The sequence below is a fragment of the Protopterus annectens genome, chromosome 5.part0 (genome assembly GCF_019279795.1).
Source record: "Protopterus annectens isolate FY-2018-M chromosome 5.part0, PAN1.0, whole genome shotgun sequence".
NCBI classification, from domain to species: domain Eukaryota; kingdom Metazoa; phylum Chordata; order Ceratodontiformes; family Protopteridae; genus Protopterus; species Protopterus annectens.
Window position 1 is genome coordinate 1,472,830,409 of NC_056735.1, and position 21,644 is coordinate 1,472,852,052.

Sequence of the window (21,644 nt, forward strand, 5' to 3'; positions counted from 1 at the left end):
AGACTCTGGCAAACCAAGTACACACCCTGTGCATATGATGAAACTGTGTCACCTCCTGCAATCTGTAACATTGATGCAGGAACAGGATAGCATGGTGCTGATGCACAGGGTGACTACATAGCACTGTAGTAATATTATCATGTTGTTAACAGTACAGTGTAATGATATCATTGTGGGTATATCCCAGCATGCCTGATGCATTAACACTATGATTGTCATTGTAGTTTTTTATACACCAGTGTTAATTCCAAAAGTGTAATGTCTGCACATGTGCCACATGGCAGTTGTGTGTACCTGTGCCTGCATGTGTTGTGGACTGGACAGTACATGTGTGATGTTTGCAGCACACAGCTGCAGGTGTACATTTGTGAACAAGGTGGAGTTGCATTCTCTGCATGTAGATGCATGGTGCACACATGGCAAGGGTGGCATGCAACATGTGACACAGTAGTCATACATTGTAGTTCATATTGGTGGCCACTTTGTGTTGTACTACACATATGTCTCACCTGGGGTCACATGTATGTATGACATGGTTTGACAGTATGCTGTGGGTCATACGGTTTACCAATGTCAGTGGTTTGCATTCTGGTGGTAAGGCTCAAAACACAAACCCACCTACATAGGTATCACAAGGGATAAGAAACTAGAAGTAATGATACTCAATGCCAGACATCTAAAACGCAAGATGCATGCAGTCCAAACTCTACTCAGCATGGAGAATGTTGATATCTGTGCAGTAACAGAAACCTGGTTCAAGGCTCCCAAGAGCACCCTAGAACTACCAGGTTACACCTGATACCCTGCTTTACAGCCCCAAAACATGGAACTAACTATGAAAGGGGGTTAGTATCAATAATTGTCAAGGATACCCACAACCCCAGGTTGGTGCCATAGCACAAAGCATCACAGACTATCCACGTGCAACTAACAGTGGGTAAAACTGGCTTCCAGTTCATAGCCTGCTACAGACCACCCTCCTAAACCCAGGAACCCCACTTGGCCTACTTAAGAACACATGAATATATGAAGGTCTCTCCAAACAACATTATATTGGGCAACTTCATCTACCCACACATAGACTGGGAGCATTACTGTAGCTCCAACACCCTAGGCCAAAGGTTCCTAGAATTCATAAACTCAAATGCTATGGAACAATTTGTTACCACTCCCACAAGAGGGGAAAACATACTGCACCTGATCATCACCAACATGGGGACTCTATGCTCCAGACCAGAAGTGTATCCCTCACTGGTAAGATCAGACCATAGAGTAATCTCACTGTATATTCACATACCAACCCCAGCCCCTGCCCAGAAAACCACAGTGAAAAAGTTGTCTAAAGCAAATTCCACACACCTCAAAACCGAGACAGAGGTGGAATCCTTCAAAGCCCCCGGGCCTGTGGAAAATACAGCCCACACTGCTGAATCCTTTATAAACGCATTCTATGAACACCTTCAGGAATGCACAGATCATGCAATTCTAAATATAACCAAGACCCAATCCTCCAAAGACAGGCATCCTTTCTGGTGGACCCCAGCCGCATAACAGAAAACAATAGAAGAAGGTAGCTACTACATAATCGAGCAATATCCCACAAAGGGAAGGCATCTCTGATCAGTATTTGGAATAAAATACGGGCACTCATAAAATCGTCTAAGGCCAGCTTCAAGAGAATAATTGCACAAGACACTAAGGATAATCACAAGGCTTTCTTTAGTTATGTTAGGAATCTGGGTGGGAATTCCAGATATGCTCAGAAGTAGTCCTAAATGACAAAGAATACACGTAAGCCACATGCATTGCCAACATCATTGCTGACAGGTTCAGCACAAACGTCTAACTTCTGTGTCACTGTTACACAGAGGCAGAGTATACTAACCTGGAAAAAGGCCATAGCAAAATTCATTTAAAATGGGTGGCGAAAGCCAAACACAGTCTGGCTAGGCTTATAACTGCCCTAGGGCAGATAGCCTAGTATGAACCTATGAACCTATTACATGATGTATCCTCAACTGATACACAGATGTAGGAAACTCAGTGTCAGTGATATCCCTGCAGTACTACACTATACCATGTAGCCATTCTTACTGAGCCCCACACATCCCTGGGAAGAATACTGTTTGCCATATAGCAGTCTCACATACATGCCAACACACTAGGGATATGTTCATCCACGACTGGAAATGCATACAGTGGCCTACAATGCATTCTGCACATGACACACATGACCACCACAAGGGTATCATACAGATACCTGTTGTCCAAGCCATGCTCTATTACTGTAACACAACTGTAACTTTGTCATCAGCATGTACTTAACATAGTATTCCAATAGTACCATGTAAGTGGCAGCACCCATCATGTAGAACGGGTAATGGTGTGTACATATGGACAAGTGTTTTCTTGTCTATCCTGTGATATTCACATTTCCAAAGGTATTGTGCAGTCCCTTGGTGTATCGCCTAAGCAAGACTGTGTCTTTATGCATATCAGCAACAGTTGCCATACACCTACACTGGATGTCCATTACTCACAGACTTTGCTGTGTTATAACATGTGTGACATATACTCCAGACATGAACCCTCACCCACATTAATATATCACAGCTTTCATGACTGTGTGTCACCCAGTTGGCCTAGGACACAGATCACTGCAGTAGCCTGCATTGTCATCAACATACATGCATGGCGTACAGTCTGGGAATCTGCAGCACATGCTGGCAAAGGTAACAACTGTATTCATATGAGGCAGGCTTCACACATAGGAACTATTGAAGGTCACAGGTACATATCTGTTGTGGCACACACATACCTGATGTGTGCATTGAAATTACTGTTATAATTATATGTCATACAATAATAAAAGCAAAACCCACCACACATTGACAAACTGTGGGACAAACACACACATGGCTTTTGTAGGATTCAAACCCCTACCTAACTATGTTATGATACTTGAGAGAGATGCATTAGCACAGCTCGCTATTCGCATTACTTAATTGCTGTTATAATTATATGTCATACAATAATAAAAGCAAAACCCACCACACATTGACAAACTGTGGGACAAACACACACATGGCTTTTGTAGGATTCAAACCCATACCTAACTATGTTATGACACTTGAGAGAGACGCATTAGCACAGCGCACTATTTGCATTACTGGGTGGTTTCGCTTCTCCTGCTGTACTTATAGGGTGCTGACATCATCAGTCTTTACAAAGAGGAATGTACATCATGTAGTGTGTTATTCCAGTTGTCAAAAGGGACATTTCTTTCAAAGAGAATTGCAGACATGCACACCCCCTGCCCCCCCCACACACACACACACACACACACACACACACACTGAGCATTTGCAGGATTCAAACCCCTACCTAATTATGTTATGACACTTGAGAGAAAGACACATTAGCGGAGCGCGCTATTCGCATTACTGGGTGGCTTTTCTTCTCCTGCAGTATTTATAGGGTGCTGACATCAGTTTTTACAAAGAGGTATGTACATCTATTACTGTCCCTCAGTATGGGGGATAACAATATATATGCATTAACAGACGCCTAGTTCAGGGTCACATATGCACATCAGCACTGCCTGGTTATGTTTTATACCATGCTTCGTGAACACAGGACTTGTAACACACAACACAACCAGGGGGTGTATCCATATACATCACAGATACACACACCTCTGGGTTGTTGCCACTGCACTAAGCATGACAGGCCATACGTATACAACTACCATTGTGCAAAACTGCCTTTTGGTTTAGTGTGTAGTTCAGACCCCCCCCCCATATCCAGGAACCACACTTGGCTTCCCTGGGAACAGTGTAGGATATGAAGGTGTTCACATACGCCATTACAGTGGTTAACTTCAGGTACAGGAATATTGACTGGGGGAACTACTCAGGCCTCAACAACATCACCCTACAGCCACTACAATTTGTGAATCCATGTGCCATGGCAGAACCAGTCACCACAGCCACAAGGGGGAATACATATTGGACCTGATCATCACCAACATGGGGACTCTATGTTCCACACCAGAGGTAGACCACCATTGTTAAGATCTGACCATAACCAACTTTCCCTGGATGTCCATATCCCATCCCCACCCCAGGCAAGGAAATCACTGCTAACAAAGTATTTCTCAAAAGCAGACTTTGCACTTGTGAAGACTGGGGTGGAATACTTCAAAGGCTCTGTGCTGGAGGATTACACAGCCCAATCTGCAGAATTCTTTACAAATGCATTCTATGAGCACCTGCAGGTTTTCATTGATCATGCTATCCCAAATAAAACCAAGACTCCTCCACAACAGGAGACCTGTCTGGCTGACACCAGCCATATATAAGCTGTACAACAGAAGGATGGGGCTAATACATAACAGAGCAATATCCCACAGAGGGAGGACATCTCTGAACAGTATTAGCAAGACACTTCAATCCCTCAAAATCATCACTTGCAAGTTTTGACAGTGAAATTGCCCAGACACTATAGATAAGGCTCCCCTCAGTCTGGAATTGAATCCCAATTAATGTTAGACATAGCCCCTCGCCAACCCTCTTCCAGCAAACTCCAGCCACATGGATGTGACATTGCAAATTCAACCCCTGGGATCTCCACTGTGTCCCTGCTTGATGGAGGCACAGCAAACTAGCCTTAAACGGTGCCTTCTGTGACCTACTTTACAGAGGCACAGTAGGCTACTGTACTGGGGAGGCAGACGCCAAATACACTCTGGCTAGGCTTATGTATTCCCTAGGGCAAACAGCCTAGTATCGACCTCTGCACCCATATGTTTATGTTTGGGATGCACAATATTTGTTGCTGATAAACTGTTTGCAGGTCTTTATTGCCATAGCTTTCCCTGTTTCTATGAACAACTTGTGTATCTGTGGAAGATGTTTGATCATGGCAGGGTTCCAGTATATTACTTATGTCTCTGTTGTCATTTAACTGTGTGCACTGGGCAGATTGATGTATTGTGGGAGGTTCCTGGCTTAACACATACAAATGCCAGATATGTGTGTCCGACTGCTATACTGAGACATGGCCTAAGTGTGTGAGCATGCCCAGTTCAGGCTTTCCATGGTTTGTTGCCTGACATATGTCTCATTTATCAAAGTGTGTGAGCATGCCCAGTGTGGCCTTTCCATATGTTGAGATCTGAGGTCCACTACATTTGTGGTTGTGTGTGAACTTGAACAGTATTTGACATTTATAGTGTGTGTGTTGGAAGTCATGTTGTGTTCTTACTGCCCAACTGCTTTGTGTCTGAACCCAACAGGGATTATGCTGTGCCTGCAGGGTTTCCATGGGACAGTTTGCATACACTTGTCAACATTCTTTCATACTGACCAAACACTGTAATATTGTCATAGTGTAGTGGTTCAGTCCTTTCACTCTGGTGCACAGTATCCTGGGTTTGAGTCCCATCACCACTTTAAATATTCATACTGAGCACACCAGACTAAGGTATGACCATGCTGCATTTTGTTCAACTATGGCCTACTTAAACCAGGCTTGTCCAACATTACTAGTGTATTCCGCAACTTGGGTGGACATTGACAAACACTAGGCTATGTGCCCTAGGGCATTTCTAATCCTAGTCAGAGTGCGTTTGTCCTTCAACACACATTTTAACTGGAGTTTGCCATGACATTTTTCAAGGTTAGTATACTGTGCCTCTGTCTAACTGTGACATAAAAGTGATACCCAGGGTAAACCTACAATCTCTCATCCACTCATCAAGATTCCTCTTGAAGAGAGTCAATGAGGGACTCTATGGCTAACCTGGACTGTGAATTTACTCAAGAGTGGAGGGAGCTTCTGGGTTATGGATCAATCACTACAGCATGTCCTATTTATTTCAGTGCTGAGGTTCAGGTCTCTCATGTGCATAGCTCACTGGCATTCAGATTTTACAAGGTGCAGCATGTGCATTGATTCCAGGTTGGACATGGCTTTATACATCAGGCACAGATCGCCTCTGGGCAGGCAGTATGCCACTATGTGGAGCTGCAGTTTGTTTAATCAGGCAGCACATGGCATCTGTTAGAGCCCTTTGATCCTCCTGGTGAGGTACTTTTGGGGTCTTTCCAGTTGCTGGAGGTGTCTGCTAAGGTACATCCCACAAGGGGAAGTGTACTCAATTGTGAGCCTGATGAAGGATGACTGAAGAGGCACGATGACCTCCCCTGATCTAGATGTGAATACCTTCATGATTAGGTGGGTATATGAAATGTTTTTATAACCACTACGTTGTTGTGATGACATGGTTGTCAAATGCGAGATTTCTATCAACTTATGTCCCCAAGTCTCTTATTACTTCTTCTGTACTTAACGGGTTACCACCTATGTGGTAATTGGTGGGCACTTACTGTTTTTCCAAAGGGGATGACTATACACTTTTTTGCGTTTAGCTTGATGACATGGCTCTGGCACCAGTTGTCTGTTTCTATGAGGCCCTTTTTGTAGGATGCTTGTGTCAGCTGGAGAGTCAGATATGGTGCCCAGTTTGTAGTCATCTGCAAACTTGTTCAGACACAGTCCTTCCATGTTGGCCTATACCTCCGAGAAATATATACCAAACAAGGGGGGTCCCAAGACCGAGCCTTGTGGGATGCCAGTTGTAGCTGGTTTGGACTCTGACATGGCTCCAGAATTTCTGACCATGTCAGTTCTGTCCTTGAGCCAGTTTGCAACCCATCTAGTGACATAGGGGTTTATATTTAAGCTGGTGAGCTTATCTATAATGACCAAGTGGGGTATTGTATGGAAGGCTTTTGCAAGGTCCAGGTAGGCTGTGTGGACCACCTTCCCCTCATCAATGGCCTTGGTGACTGTTTCAAATGACTCAACCAGGTTTAAGGGGCAGGATCTGCCCTTAAGAAAGCCACACTGGGTAGGATCCAGTGTCTGTAGGTCCCCAATATCTTTATTTCTGAGGTCCATGATGATCCTTTCCATAGCTTTGCAGACCAAGCTAGTCAGGATTCTGGGGAGAGGGACCACTGTTGCTGTACACTGCTCTTTGGGTACATATCCTGTGGTAAGGCTGAGATTGAGCAGTAGTTTTATTTGGTGTTCAATTCTTCTTGGACTTCATGTTGGATGCAGCCCGGGACACCATCTGGTCCCATTGATGCTGTGTGTTTTGCTTTGGAGACGCTGGCTGTTACCTGAGCATCTGCAATGTCAGGGGGCCAGCACTCTGCTGGGATAGATATTTGGCCTTTTGGTGGGGGGGGGGGGGTTGTACTGAACTTGTCAGGTCGGATGTTGGCAATGTCTGTGGGTTTGGTTTATTGTTTGGCATTTTGGACTAATTCTGAGCATATCTGGGAATTCCCACCCAGGTTCCTACTATCAGTAAAGAAAGCCTTGTGATTATCCTTAGTGTGCTGTACAATTTTTATCTCATAGCTGGCCTTAGAAGATTTTATGTGTGGCCATAGTTTTTTGTCATAATACTGATCAGTGATGCCTTCCCTTTTTGGGTTTTGCTCTATCATGTAGTAGCTTCCTCCTTCTCTTGCATGGTTTGTTAATGGCTGGGGTCCACCAGACAGGATGCCTGCCTTTGGAGGATTGGGTCTTGGTTTTATTTGGGATTGCATAATCCATGCATTCCTGAAGGTGTTCATAGAATGCATTTATAAAGGGTTCTGAGGTCTGGGCCATATTTTCCACAGGCACAAGGGCTTTAATGGATTCCACCTCAGTTTGGAGGAGTGCATAATTTGCTTTACACATGTTTTTCACTGTGGTTTTCTGGCCAGGGACTGGGGTCAGGATGTGAATATCCAGTGAGATTAATCTATGGTCTGATCTTACCAGTGAGGGATACACTTCTTGTCTTGGCCATAGAGTCCCCATGTTGGTGATTATCAGGTCCAGTTTGTTTACCCCTCTTGTGGGAGTAGTGACAAGTTGTTCCATAGCATTTCGGTTTATGAATTCTAGGAACCTTTGGCCTAGGGTGTTGGAGCTAGAATAATGCTCCCAGTCTATGTTTGGGTAGTTGCAGTCACCCAATATAATGTTGTTTGGAGAGACCTTCATATTTTCATGTGTTCTCAAGTAGGCCAAGTGGGGTTTCTGGATTTAGAAGGGTGGTTTGTAGCAGGCTACAAACTGGGAGGCAGTTTTAGTCACTGTTACTTGCACGTGGATAGTCTGTGCTGCTTCATGCTGTGGCACCAACCTGGGGGTGTGGGTATCCTTGACAATTATTGATACTCACCCTCCTTTTGTAGTTTGTTCCATGTTTTGGGGCTGTAAAGCATGGTATGAGGTGTAATCTGGTAGTGCTAGGGTGCTCTTGGGAGCCTTGAACCAGGTTTCTGTTACTGCACAGATATCAACATTCTCCATGCTGAGGAGAGTTTGGACTGCATGCATCTTGCAGTTTAGACTTCTGGCATTGCTTCTAGTTTTGTATCCCTTGTGATACCTATGGAGGTGGGTTTGTGTTTTGAGCCTTACCTATTCAAGGCACTATGGGGGTGACAACAGCCTTTGCCAGTGTCCAAAAGGCCAGGGGTGATAGGTGCAAGCCATCCCTAGTAGAGCATCGTGTCTTGCTCAGCATGTCATCCCAGGCTGACAGGCATTGGATCCCCTTTGACTAACAACAATACTTAAGCCAATTGTTGTAATTGATCATCTTGTCTTCATATTGTGGCATCATGCTTGGTGAGGGTAGGATGTTACTCAGGGTCATCAAGTTTGCATATACTACATGGTGTTACATTGCTTAACACATGGCAATCATGCCTCAGGTGGTGCTGCAGAGCTGCCTATGTTGGATGCACATACTACACTCCCTGTACATGTTTGAAAGCAGGTTGTGTCAACTTAGGCATCCCTTTTACTATATGTGTGAGTCAGAGAGAGGTATCATTTCCAGGGTTCCTACTGAGCCAGTGTATGTGTTATGCGTTGCCTCTTTGCCAAGGCCAAGGCATACTGGGCACACCTCCTTCTGCCTACTGGGGCAGGCTCAGGTTGTTCCTCCTCCGAGTCACGTTCTGCCTGTGATGGCCTTGGCAATGGTGGGGGGCTGTTTGGACCCGGCCTATGCTGGTCCTGCTGCAGCTGTTTTCACAGAATCATATTATGTAGCATAGCACATACCATGACAATTTCGTTACATGTAGTTGGTGAGTACTGCAAGGCTCCACCAGATGTGTCCAGGCACCGGAACCATGACTTGAGCAGCCCAAACACACACTCTATTACATTACGTGTTTGTGCGTGTGCCTCATTATGGCATTCCTGTTCAGGTGTGAGTGCGTTTCTGATGGGTGTCATCAGCCACGGCTCCAATGCATAACCAGCATCCCCCAGTAGGTGACCATGTGGGATGTCCCCATTGGCAAATGTCTGGTACAGCTGCAACAGATGCCAGATATGGGAATCATGGTAACTTCCAGGGCAGCCAGCACACACATTCATTATTATGCCCTGGGCATCACACACAACCTGGCAGTTGATGGAGGGGAAGCCCTTGTGGTTAATGTAGGCCCTACCCCACTCACCGGCTGGTGCTTTGATGTGTATATGCGTGCAGTCTATTGCACCCACTACCTCAGGGTATTCCGCTATTTGCTGGAAGAGATGCATATTGCTGGCCAATACCTCACGGGAATTGGGGAAATATACATGATCACCGACATGTGCTGACATGGCATCCAGGAACTGGTGCAGTACCCTGGATGCTGATGCCTGTGATATCCCCATCATATCACCAGTTGGTCTCTGGAAGGTACCTGTTGCTAGTATTCTTAGGCCAACACATACCTTGGTTTCCACTGGGATGGGTTCCCCTCTGTTGGTTCTGTGTGTGAGGCGTGGCCTGCACAGCTCAACAATTTGCTGCAGGAGGTCTCTGTCCACTCTATAGCGCTCCACTATCTCCAGCTCATGTAACCCCTGGTAGGTGACCCTGGGCCTGTACACTCTTCTCCGTCTCCTCACTGTGGGTTGTCCGGCAGCATTTGCATTGTCACCACCCTCAGCATGTTGCATATGTCGCCTTATAACAGCTATGGCAGCCCCTAGCATTTTTTGTCTGAGTGAAGCTTTTTCAGTTTTCACTTCTAGTAGCTTACTCCCGTGTTGCAGTGTCTCTTGAGAGAAACATACTGCACCGTTGTTTGCAGAGTTTTCAGTGCTGGGCTGGGCTACTGTTCTGCCTGTGTAATTGCCTGATTCTGATTGTTTTCACCTGCTAGCTCTGCTAGTATTCCCTGGTAGCTTCCTACAATTTGTTGTGCTTCCTTTTTCCTGTCTGTTTCCTCAGGGGGGAGCAACGCGCATACAAGGGCAAACATGCGCACAGCAGCTAACACGCGCGCACACATGCTTAGATGGACTACAACTTGCTTATTCGGGTTAAAACGCGCGCACACCAGCGCAAACACGCTTACGAGTCTTTAAACAGGCTTCTACATGCTTACTCCGGCTTAAACGCTCACATTTACACGCGTGCACTCCATCTTACTCGGGCTTCCCAGTGCGCACACGCACGCATGCATGCTCAGCAAGAAACTTTGGTGTTATCCACAGTGTACACCTTCCATTTCTTGGCTTTCCCTTGTCTACCTGTTGACACACCTCTTTCCATGATGTCTAACTGACAGCTTTCACATGCCACTCTGCTCCAATGAGCTTCACTTCTTTCATACATACCCCCCTGTGATGTCACCTATCTCCTACTCTGTTACTCCCCTTATCCTACTCCTACACTCCAGGGAATGTGCTCATTTGCTATGTAAAAGTGCGATTCAGTATCCTAACACTCATTTACATAGGATTGCCTACTAATGCTTAGTTACATGTCTTACACTGAGCTTCCCCCCTTAGCAACCCCTACTCGGTGGCCATGTTGTATTTCAGCCTGCTATTCCCTTACATTGTAAATTGATGGTTTTCATAAAACCCACGTTTGTGGGTTTTAAATTTTTATTTTTCTGTTTTTTTGCAGCGCAGCCCGTTTGCGCGGTGCTGCGCTACGTTTAAACATTGACAATCGCCGAAAAAAAATAAACATTTTTATTTTAATTTTGCATGTGGGTACGTTGCCAGTGGCCACATATTTGGCCATTGGCATGCTTCCTGGAACATATGCAACCTTTATTTGGAGCTGACAAGGCTCCATTTTGCTATTTGCAGAACGGTACTCAGTTGTCAACTGAGTACATTTCTGCAGCTAACACGGCTCCTACATGGACAGGTTTGTGCTTCCTGGATCGCAAATTTACCTCATTTGCATGCCTTTCAGCTGCAAGTGAGGTAATTTGCATATCCAAACCCTGTCCGTGTAAGAGCCGTTTTAGGAGCTCTCTTACACGCCCCTACAGGCTGTTCGTGGATCGCTCATCGGACATGATGGCTGCATGGAGTCTTACTCTACTCTTAGATTCCATGCAAAGCAGGACCGAAACACTAAAGGTGGAGGAGTGTCAATATTCACCAAGGATATTCACACCACCAGGCTAGTTGGCCAACACAATGTGTCTGAAATTCTCCAAGTGCAACTAACACTAGGTAAGACTGCAATCCAAATTGTAGCTTGCTACAGATCCCCCACCATACCCCAAGATTCTCACTACACCTTTCTAAGCATACTGGAAAATATTAAGATAGAACCAAACACCCTAATACTGGGTGATTTTAACTACCCTGCCATTAACTGGGAAAACTACTCATGTCCCAACACCTTTGCGCAACGGTTCTTGGAATTCATAAATTCCAACGCCCTGGATCAACTAATCCATAGTCCCACCAGGGGCTCCAATATCCTAGACCTGGTCATTACCAACATGGGAAATCAATGCTCCATACCTATGGTCACCCCTCGTTAGTCAGGTCTGACCATAAGCTAATCACCCTTAACATCCACATCCCACCCCAGTAAAGAAACCACCATAAAAACTTCTCTAAAGCCAACTTCATGCTACTCAAGTCAGAAGTGACAAACTTCATGACACCCATGCAGACGGGAACTGAAAGTTCAACTGCTGAATCCTACACTCGCACTGTACGAGCACATCCACTCATGCATGAATCGTGCCATCCCAAATAGAACCAAAATGCTCTCATCCAAAAAGGAAGCCAATCTGGTGGTCCCCTGCCATAAACAAACTTTACAACAAAAGGAAGAAACTTTTGCAGAAAAGAGGAAAATCCCAGGATGCAAAAAACTCCCTTACTAGCCTCAGTAAGAAACTGAGATGCCTCATAAAATCCTCCAAAGCTAGTTACGAAAATAAAATTGCCAAAGATTCCAAAGACAACCACAAAGCATTCTATAATTATGTCAAGAATCTAAATGGCAATGCTCAGATCTGCTCTGAGCTAAAACAGAATGGCATTAAATATACTGATCCGAAGGATATTGCCAATATCCTGGCAGATCGATTCAGTGCCAACTTCACCCCACTTTCACCCCCTAAATGGCCCATCTCAATACCGGAAGATTGCCAAATTCCAGTAATAACGGCCACACAGGTACAAAACGCACTCTCTAAAGCCAAGAATACAGCATCCATGGGACCAGATGACATCCCGGGCTGTGTACTACATGAACTACAATATGAACTGGCAACTCACCTAAGTGTCATGTTTAATCATAGCCTCACCTCAGGTTTTGTGCCCACTGAGTGGCGCAGAGCTATAGTTATCCCAATCCACAAGGGGGGATCCACCTTGGATCCCGGAAACTACCGTCCCATCAGTCTGACAAGCCTTATCTGCAAGGCCATGGAGCATATTATCATGGAACTTATAAACAAAGACATTGTCAACCTTCAAACACTGGACCCCACCCAGTTTGGGTTTGTGAAGGGCCGATCTTGTCTCCTGAACCTGATTGACTTCTTTGAATCAGTCTCCAGAGCCATGGACAAGGGTAAGGTGGTCCACACAGCCTATCTAGACCTTGCCAAGGCCTTTGACACCATCCCCCACTCTGGAATCATAGATAAACTTACTAAGTTGGGCATTAATCCCTATGTCACCCAATGGGTTGCTAAATGGCTTACTGATAGAACCCACACTGTAAAAGTAGCAGATTCCAAATCCAGCTCCAGACAAGTGACAAGTGGAGTACCTCAGGGTTCAGTCCTGGGGCCGCTCTTGTTTGGCATCTACTTCTCTGAAGTACAGGTCAACACTAAGGGACTCTGGCTAACAAAGTTTGCAGATGACTGCAAACTGGGAGCCATTATTGAATCTCCAAATGATGTGGATACTCTACAAAAGGGCCTTACAGAAACAGATGCTTGGTGCCAGAGCCATGGGCTCAAGCTCAATGCCAAGAAATGTATTGTTATCCCCTTTGGGAAAAAACATGTATCCATGAATTACCATATAGGTGGCAGTACACTAAACACAGAAAGTGTGATAAGAGACTTAGGGACACAGGTGGACAGTGGTCTCACCTTCGATAACCACATCGCCACAACAGTCAGGAAATCCTTCTGTGTGGTACACCTCATCACGAAGGGCTTTTCATCCAGAAAAAAGGAGGTCATTGTCCCACTGTACTCATCCCTCATTAGACACATTATAGAATACAATGCCCCATTTGGTATGTACCTCTCAAGACATCTGCAACAACTGGAAAGGCCTCAGAAATACCTCACTAAAAGAATCACAGGCCTAAAGCAGATGCCCTATGCTGACCACCTTAAAAAACTCCAGCTATACTCTGTCGCATATTGTCTACTCAGAGGCAATCTCTGCTTAACATACAAGGCCATGTCAAACCCAGAGCTGTTGGACATGCTACACTTAAAGAAATCCCAATCCCTCAGAGCTACACGCTCCAGGGATCTAAACCTTGTCATCACAATAAACAAAATATGTTGGAGGGATAGGTTCCTGACCCAGAGACTCCCCAGACTCTGGAATAGATTGCCCATACATGTCAAGCAGAGTGCCTCTTTGGACCTCTTCAAGAGGAACCTTGACGATTGGATGGGAGAAAGGAAATTCACCCCAGGGATCACGTCAGTCGCCCTGCTAGACAGGGGTCCAGGAAAGTAAATAATGTGGGAAGAAATATTCAGGGAATTGTTATGGCTAGGCTTGTATAGGCCCCAGGGCTGATAGCCTAGTACTAACCTATGAACCTATGAACCTATGAACCTATGAATCCGGCCCCTTTTGTTTTGATTCTGCCTATTGGCATCTTTAGCTCTCCATTGCAATTTTGCTAATTTTCTACGTTTTTCATTCAACTCTTCAGCATTTTGAATGCACTCCATCCTATATTTTGTTACATTGATTCTCTATATGCTGAACTCTCCTCTTGTTTAATTTGTTTGCTCTTCACACTGATTCTTGGTGCCATTCTGCCCCTTCTATTCCTGCTATTTTACTTGATATTCTGCTCCTCCCAGAAACAAATAGTCCAGAATCCAGATCATGGAATGATGTGAATGTTTTAAATGGAGACTGGGTTTGTTTCATACATCACTCTCCAGTCTTCCCTGATATTCTGTAGAATTGCCTTCAGCTTCCTTCCTGAGCACTTGTCTAATTGTGTTCAATTAAACCTCTCAATAATCCAGATTTTCACAGAATGTCCAGATTTTTGCCTCATATTTTTGGCCTGTACCTCATAAAAAATTGTTGTTTTCTGGCAAATCAGTGAGGATTGAAATCACTAAATAATGTCATATATTTGAGTTTCAGAGTTCACGTCCTTCAGAAAATGCATTCCAACACAACTCCTGTTATTCTAGAAACTTTTTATGTTTATAAGAGCAAAATATAAAGTCTCTCCCTATTTTGGGCCTTTGTCCTCCCATTATTTTAGGCTTTGTCCAGATTTCTTGCTCTAAGAGGTTGAGAGGTAATATTCAATATATGATTCTTTGAGTGGTGGATGGCTTGTTATAACTGTATTTTATTTGCTTATTTGCTCAGTAGTTAGTTATGTCAGTTTTCTATATTTATTATTTCCTACCCACTGGTTACAGTATATATATATATATATATATATATATATATATATATATATATATATATATAGCTTTATGTGAGATGACAGTAGATACGTTTTGCAGGCCGTTTTAAGCCTAGCCAAATTTCCCAACCCAAAGGTTGTCTGTGCTACACAGCCTCTGCAGCAAATAGTATTCATTCATTCATTCACATTACACAATTTTTCTAAAGCTTATCTGATGATTCCACTTCTAGCAATAATGCAAACACCTACATGCTGTTGCAGTGCCACCTTGTGGCCTCTATTTTTTTTCTTTGCAGCTGATGCAACTTTTTTTTTTTAATAAAGTAAAGATTTTTTAATCATTTTTTTATTCAAGTTTGGGAGTTTTTTTTTTCCTCAATCATTTGGTGTAAATGTTCAGTTTACTGTTCACATGATATTCCCATGATATTCATGCCTAGTAATTTTCTGTGATGGTTTCTGATCTGTGATTTTTTTAATTGTTTTGCTATCTGCTGTCAGCTCAGAATCACTCCATAATTATGAACATAAAGTTTACTGGACTCTAATCACAAGCACTGGACTAGTTAAAAGAATTCAAGTCCTACTTTACTTAAGAATCTATAAAGAGTTTATATTCAACTTAAGGGATGTGTGTGTGTGTGTGTGTGTGTGTGTGTGTGTGTGTGTGTGTGTGTGTGTGTGTGTGTGTGTGAGTGATAATGACTAATTTCATGTAGCTGAATATTTTGCATTGAAAATTCATGTCATGTAAAGATTGACTACTGTCCCCATTAAGCCTAAGTTAGGTACAAAAGTAGTGATACTGACTACTTAGATTTACAGTAGTGGTTGATGGGGTTGTCTACTCTCCCCACATACTGCATATTAGCAATGACACTCTTGGATTACAGTTATATCTTGCAGAGTAGTCTACAGCTAGTGTCACAATATCTGGGGGGGGGGGGTGGAGCTGCCGTCCACATCCCCAACTAGGGGCGGGACGAATTAATTATTGAAAAAGGCAAATTAGAGTGGCAGAGAATTGAGGAGGGTGGTAGCCCCCTCACCTACAGGTAACAGTGAACACATCAACGATGTAATACAGCTGTCATGGTCTTTTTGCATTTTCTTTTCTTTTAGTGAACTCCTGCTGTTATACCATGCAAGGAGAGGGTTGCTGCCCTCTTATTCTCCCCACTAGTAACAAAACTAATTACATGAGGAAGATAAATTATACTGATGGGGAGTCACCCCCCCCCCATCTAATGGTAGTACTACATTAACAAGGCAGTACATTTGCCACCCTCATTCTTGTATTCCTACTCATAATTCGTTTTCCTTTATTTTTCTTGTATTGGTACAGTTGTAAGGCAGTACCAGATCTGATAGGTACGCATCACTGATGCCGTCACTCATCGAAGCCAGTACCATCAGTCGATGAATGCTTACCCCATTCTGGGCAGAAACACATTAGCAGTCACTCTACATTCACTTGGCAGCAGAAGGGTGCAGTAATCTGTTGCTTAAGTGCATTCAGTATTCTATCTCCCCTCATCCTTACCATTCTTCTTACACTTTTTCCACTTACCCCAAATCCTTTTGAAAGTCTCTTTAAGTTCTTTCTCTGTCAGTCATTTTAGCAGTCCATGAATGCATGATGCTATCAGTGAAGGATTAACCTGCAGAGTGAGGTAGCAGTTACAGCCTACAGTCTACAATCTGTGTCTCCCACCACTAGTCTTCTAGTTTAGAATAACCCCTTAATATCTTTGTAACAATCGTCTGCACCAATATCATGTTCCTTCATCTCTTCCAGTTTCTAGTGATAAGAGTTCTTGGTGCTGTATTTTCTGGTCCTTATTGTTTCCCCTCTATCCCTGTATGATTCTGGTGTGTTTTTTTCTGTGGACTCATTTCAACAACCTGATGTCCCTCCGCACTGTATGGTCTACAAAAAAAAATGTGCATTATACTCAAAGTGCTGTACAGCCAGTCTCTAATAAAGCAATCGCATTACTTCTGTACTTTTGTTTTCCACAGATGCACCTAAGCATTCTGTTTGAGGCTGCCAATACCCCCTTTCTCTATCTCTCTCTGATCCAGGTATGAGCAATGTCCCCAGAACCGTTATCTGCTTTGTTGTCATCAGTTTCCCCTCCCCCATCTGATGCGTCACATTAGACTTATGCCCTAAGTGATATACTTCACGTTTCTCTGAGCTGAAGTTCAAATGCCACTCTTCAGCCTACTTGGTCAGCCATTTTTGAATACTTCCTTTGACTATTCTCTCAACGTCCACTGCATTTATTTTTGTGTCAGATATAAGGTCCATCCTGTTATCCATTTCATATGACCCAAAGCAGTGGGCTGTTGTCTAGGATTTAAACCCTACCTACTATACATACCATGTAAAGGGTGTACATTCATCTCAAGAACTTTTTTTTGTGTTTCCTGTAATTGCTGGTTGACTTTGATGTCTATTCTTGCCAAACTCATTTCCATAAGGCAGCAGAAACTTTTATGCAGTTTAAAGGCTTAGGTTAGGCATTACAACTTCTTCTTATGTTATGATTTTTTTTATAATAAATGTCTTGTCACATTTGTTGACATCAGTGCAGTTTAGTTTCATCTTGTAATTTTAAATCATTCCCTCCAATAAGTTTGTTATCTGACTGCCAATGGATGTGGCTTGAGCTTGTTCACAAATGTATTTTCTTTTCCTTTCATTTTTAACACCTTTATTAAATTATCACTTAAGACATAGGCAAATATGCATCAATATTAAAGAAAGCAAACCATAATAACATGTTTCTATTTGTATACATTATACACCACATGTGTTCTTTTTTATAAATGTCATCAGTTCAACATTACATAAATTACTCATTTTTTTTCATTAAACTTCATTCCTCTTCCTGAACATTATTCTGCTGCATTGCTCCTGTAATTTCCAGTTATTTCTATGGAATTTGCTCCTTCCCTTTTCTAAAGAGCCGACTTCCAGTTCTTTTATCTGTGTTACAATATTCAATACTTAAAATACTGTTGGATTAGACCCTGACTTCCATTTTCTAGTAATTACTTTTTTTGGCAGCCACCAGAATTAAACTTACCAAGGCTGTACTATGTCTAGGCAATTCAGATCCTGTGCTCTAGCTCCAAAGAATAATTTCCTTAGTTATAGCCATTTGCTCACACATTATTTCTGACAAAGTACTCTGTAGGGAATTTTTAATATCTGCCAACTTATTACAGTCCCAGATTATATGTTCCCAGTTACCTCTATCTTCCCCTTTACACATCCAACATTTGCCATCTACCTGAGGAAAAATTCTTTGAAGTCAGCTTGGGGTATAAAATACCTATACAAACACTTCCTAGCAAAAATCCTAGACCTTCTGGACTTTGTTAAATACTAGGGAGTCATATGTATGTTCTGCCATTGTTCCAGTGTAAATTGCTTATACAATCTCTCTTCCCAATCATTTCGACCTCCTCTGAATTATTCTTACAATATTGTGCAATATTGTATATACCCTACTAATTATCCCTTTTTAACAGCAGCTTCTTTTCTAGATTCAACTAAAAACTCTGCCAGAGCAGGTCTTTTAATTAGAATTCTCTTGTCCCATTTCACTTTGCCTGTATTCTGATATACATCCCTGGTAAGGAAGGCAATCTCTAGCCTGCAGTCCAAATATCTTCTTGGCCTCATTCCCATTATATTACCATTTCCTCTCTAGTTATTTGCTCTCATTACCTTGGTTCCCTTTCTATTTTTCTCCAGTAAATTCCATCCTCCTCTTGTGTATTCTGTATACCACTACTTGCAATCATCCCTATCGGCAAAATCTCCTTTCTTCTTTCTCATTTCTTGTGGTTGCTTAGTTCTTAGAATACTTTCTGCTACTTTATGAATATAATATTTTGTATGGGTTTTATTCTTTTTAAGAATCTGCATTCAAAATCTCCTTCTCTTCCTTAATTTTTTGAATTTCTCCCCTTCTTCATCATCCCTTTCCAGTGTGAATTATAACCTTCTACTTGTGTTATGTATATGAGCCTTAACTGTGTAGCTCCCAGAAGCATTTTCTTCATCCATCTTTGAGCTTTTTATATAAGGCTAAGCAGTTCCATCTGTGTCACTTGATTGTTGAGATATTTAGTGAAATATGAAAATTATTATAATACAAATAAACAGTATACAAATAATATTCAGTATTTCTTCAGCTGCACTAGACAGGGGTCAAATATCAAAACAGTTGTGCTTGCTATCACACAAGCTTTAAAATGAAATATTCTGATAACTTGCATTTAGCATATTTTTGGAAATATTCATGCAAATATGAACAAGGAATATTTGACACCTAGAGGTGTCATTAGGATGTAATTACAGAAACTCATGGAGGAATCACTAGGCTGTAATGAGTTATATAGCCTTACCATGCTGCAATTCTGCTATCATTGTTTTTTTTTCTTTCTGCATCTACAGTGGCAAAAGAAAAAGCAGAGGAAGGCAGTAACTGCATCTGAAAGAACTCAGAAGGGATATTGCACATCATTGTTCTCTTTCATTATAACGTTTTGAGGTTAAGGAGCTCAAAGCAAGGTTTTATGAGCTGGGTGTAGATGTATATTCCCACTCACAGGGTGTGGGCTGAGATTTACAGAAGTGGCTTTGGCCTTTATTAAGGACTTACCTGTACATACAATAATCACTGTACATTTTATAGGAAAGTTTTATTGACAAGAAGCTGCTGATTGATTTATTTTTGCTGCATATATATAGTTCTGGATTGAATTATTGTGTTATGTTACTCTTTTACTATACTGGTTGGATATCTGCCCTTGCACAGTAAATTTCTGACATTCTCTGATTTTTGTCTGTAATGCAGGCTGGCATTTACATCCTCATTTCTACCAGTTGCCTTATACGTTTTTTACAGAACTGTACAATAAATGCTCTAAAAGCAACAACAGCCATTGACTTTACTCAGTAACTTTCACTTGTTGGGAGCTCACGATCATATGTAAAGCATAAAAAAACAAAGCAAAAAAAAAATCAATGTTAACTATAGTTAGAATATTTCTGCTGTATTAACCTGCATTAAATTGCTTGAAATGTAGCATCTTGAATGTATTCTTATTTTTTTCAAACAGGCTGTGACATCTTAGCTGCTAAAGGTACCCTGTCAAGGTACAGTATCAAGAGAAAGCATTTTTATGATGTTCTCTTCATTATTTTTCCTGCCAAGTTAGTTAGGTTTCAGTGATGTCTGTCATTTTCTTAGAGCAAGTATTTGTGACGCTTCCACTATGAGTTGATGAAAGTGAATGCTTTGAGGTTATGAATCTCTGAAATGCATAACTGCATTCACCGAAATATGTTGCCAAAATACACTTTTTTAAGTTTTATTTGCAGCGGCATGGCCTTGCAACCCCCCACACCCTACAAACTTTTTATATATATATATATATATATATATATATATATATATATATATATATATATATATATATATGTATGGGTCTACTACAGATGATTGTACTTTTAAAACATCAACTTTCATATGGCCAAGACCATATGATTGACGTTTCAAAAGTTCGAACACCTAAAAAAAAAAAAACAAAATAAAAAAAAATTCTTGAATGTTTTTACAGGTGGCAAGCCCCCCTGCACCCCATACCCCCTGCTATTTAAATATACCAACTCTGAGATCGCACTACAGTGAGGAAAAGGGAAATTTTCCCATTCCACGCTGTGCGGAGATCTCCGTTCAGACCGTTCGAAGTTTTAAAACTTTGATCATATGGTCTCGGCCATGTGTAGGGACCTATATATATATATATATATAATACCAAGTCCATGATCGCACCAACTTGAAGAAAGGGAAATATTACTGGTCGTTGGTGAGTTGAAGCTCAGGCAGTCTTATGGCTAAGAGGCAGTTACAAAGAAGTGGAAGAACAATGACCCCCAGAGTTGTGCATGGTCTTGAAACTTATGAAGAGTGTTTATGACCTCAAGTGAAATGTAACTTGAGGTAAACTAAGGCATAAGGTGGAGACTAGATGGACCTCTTGGGTTGGATATATGGCTAAAGTATGAAAGAAACAGGAAAAGTCACAGAAAACAAGAATAAAAACTTAAAAACCAAAAAGAAAGGTTCCAGCCACAGGTCCACAGATCCAGTAATGTTATTCGAACAATAAAAACAGATGAATGCTTTCGTCTCAGCAATAAGACTTCATCAGATGAAAAAATCATTTACATCACTTCCTTAAATACCACAAATAATTTACATAGCCAATTTTCATAATTGATTACACATTTTTTTTGAAAAAGACATCCACATATTCACACTTAAAAGTCTTAAACAAATCATTGAAGCCAAACGCTCTGTTCAAATTTAAATAGTACAAAATGTATCTATAGTTGTGAAAAAAGTATTAGAAATACCCCATTTAACCATACTATGTTATAATAGCTGCCCTTTCTTGAGTTTTACTGAAACATATTCATTAAGGCCAGGGGGTAAGTTAGCCCTTAACCTCAGTTGCCAAACTAACTCCCTTTTTAATAGGTTCAGCTTCCAGTTACCACCTCTTGAGTTCTTTTTAATCACTTCCAAGATACCATAGTGGAAACCAGAATAGTTGGGACATTCAA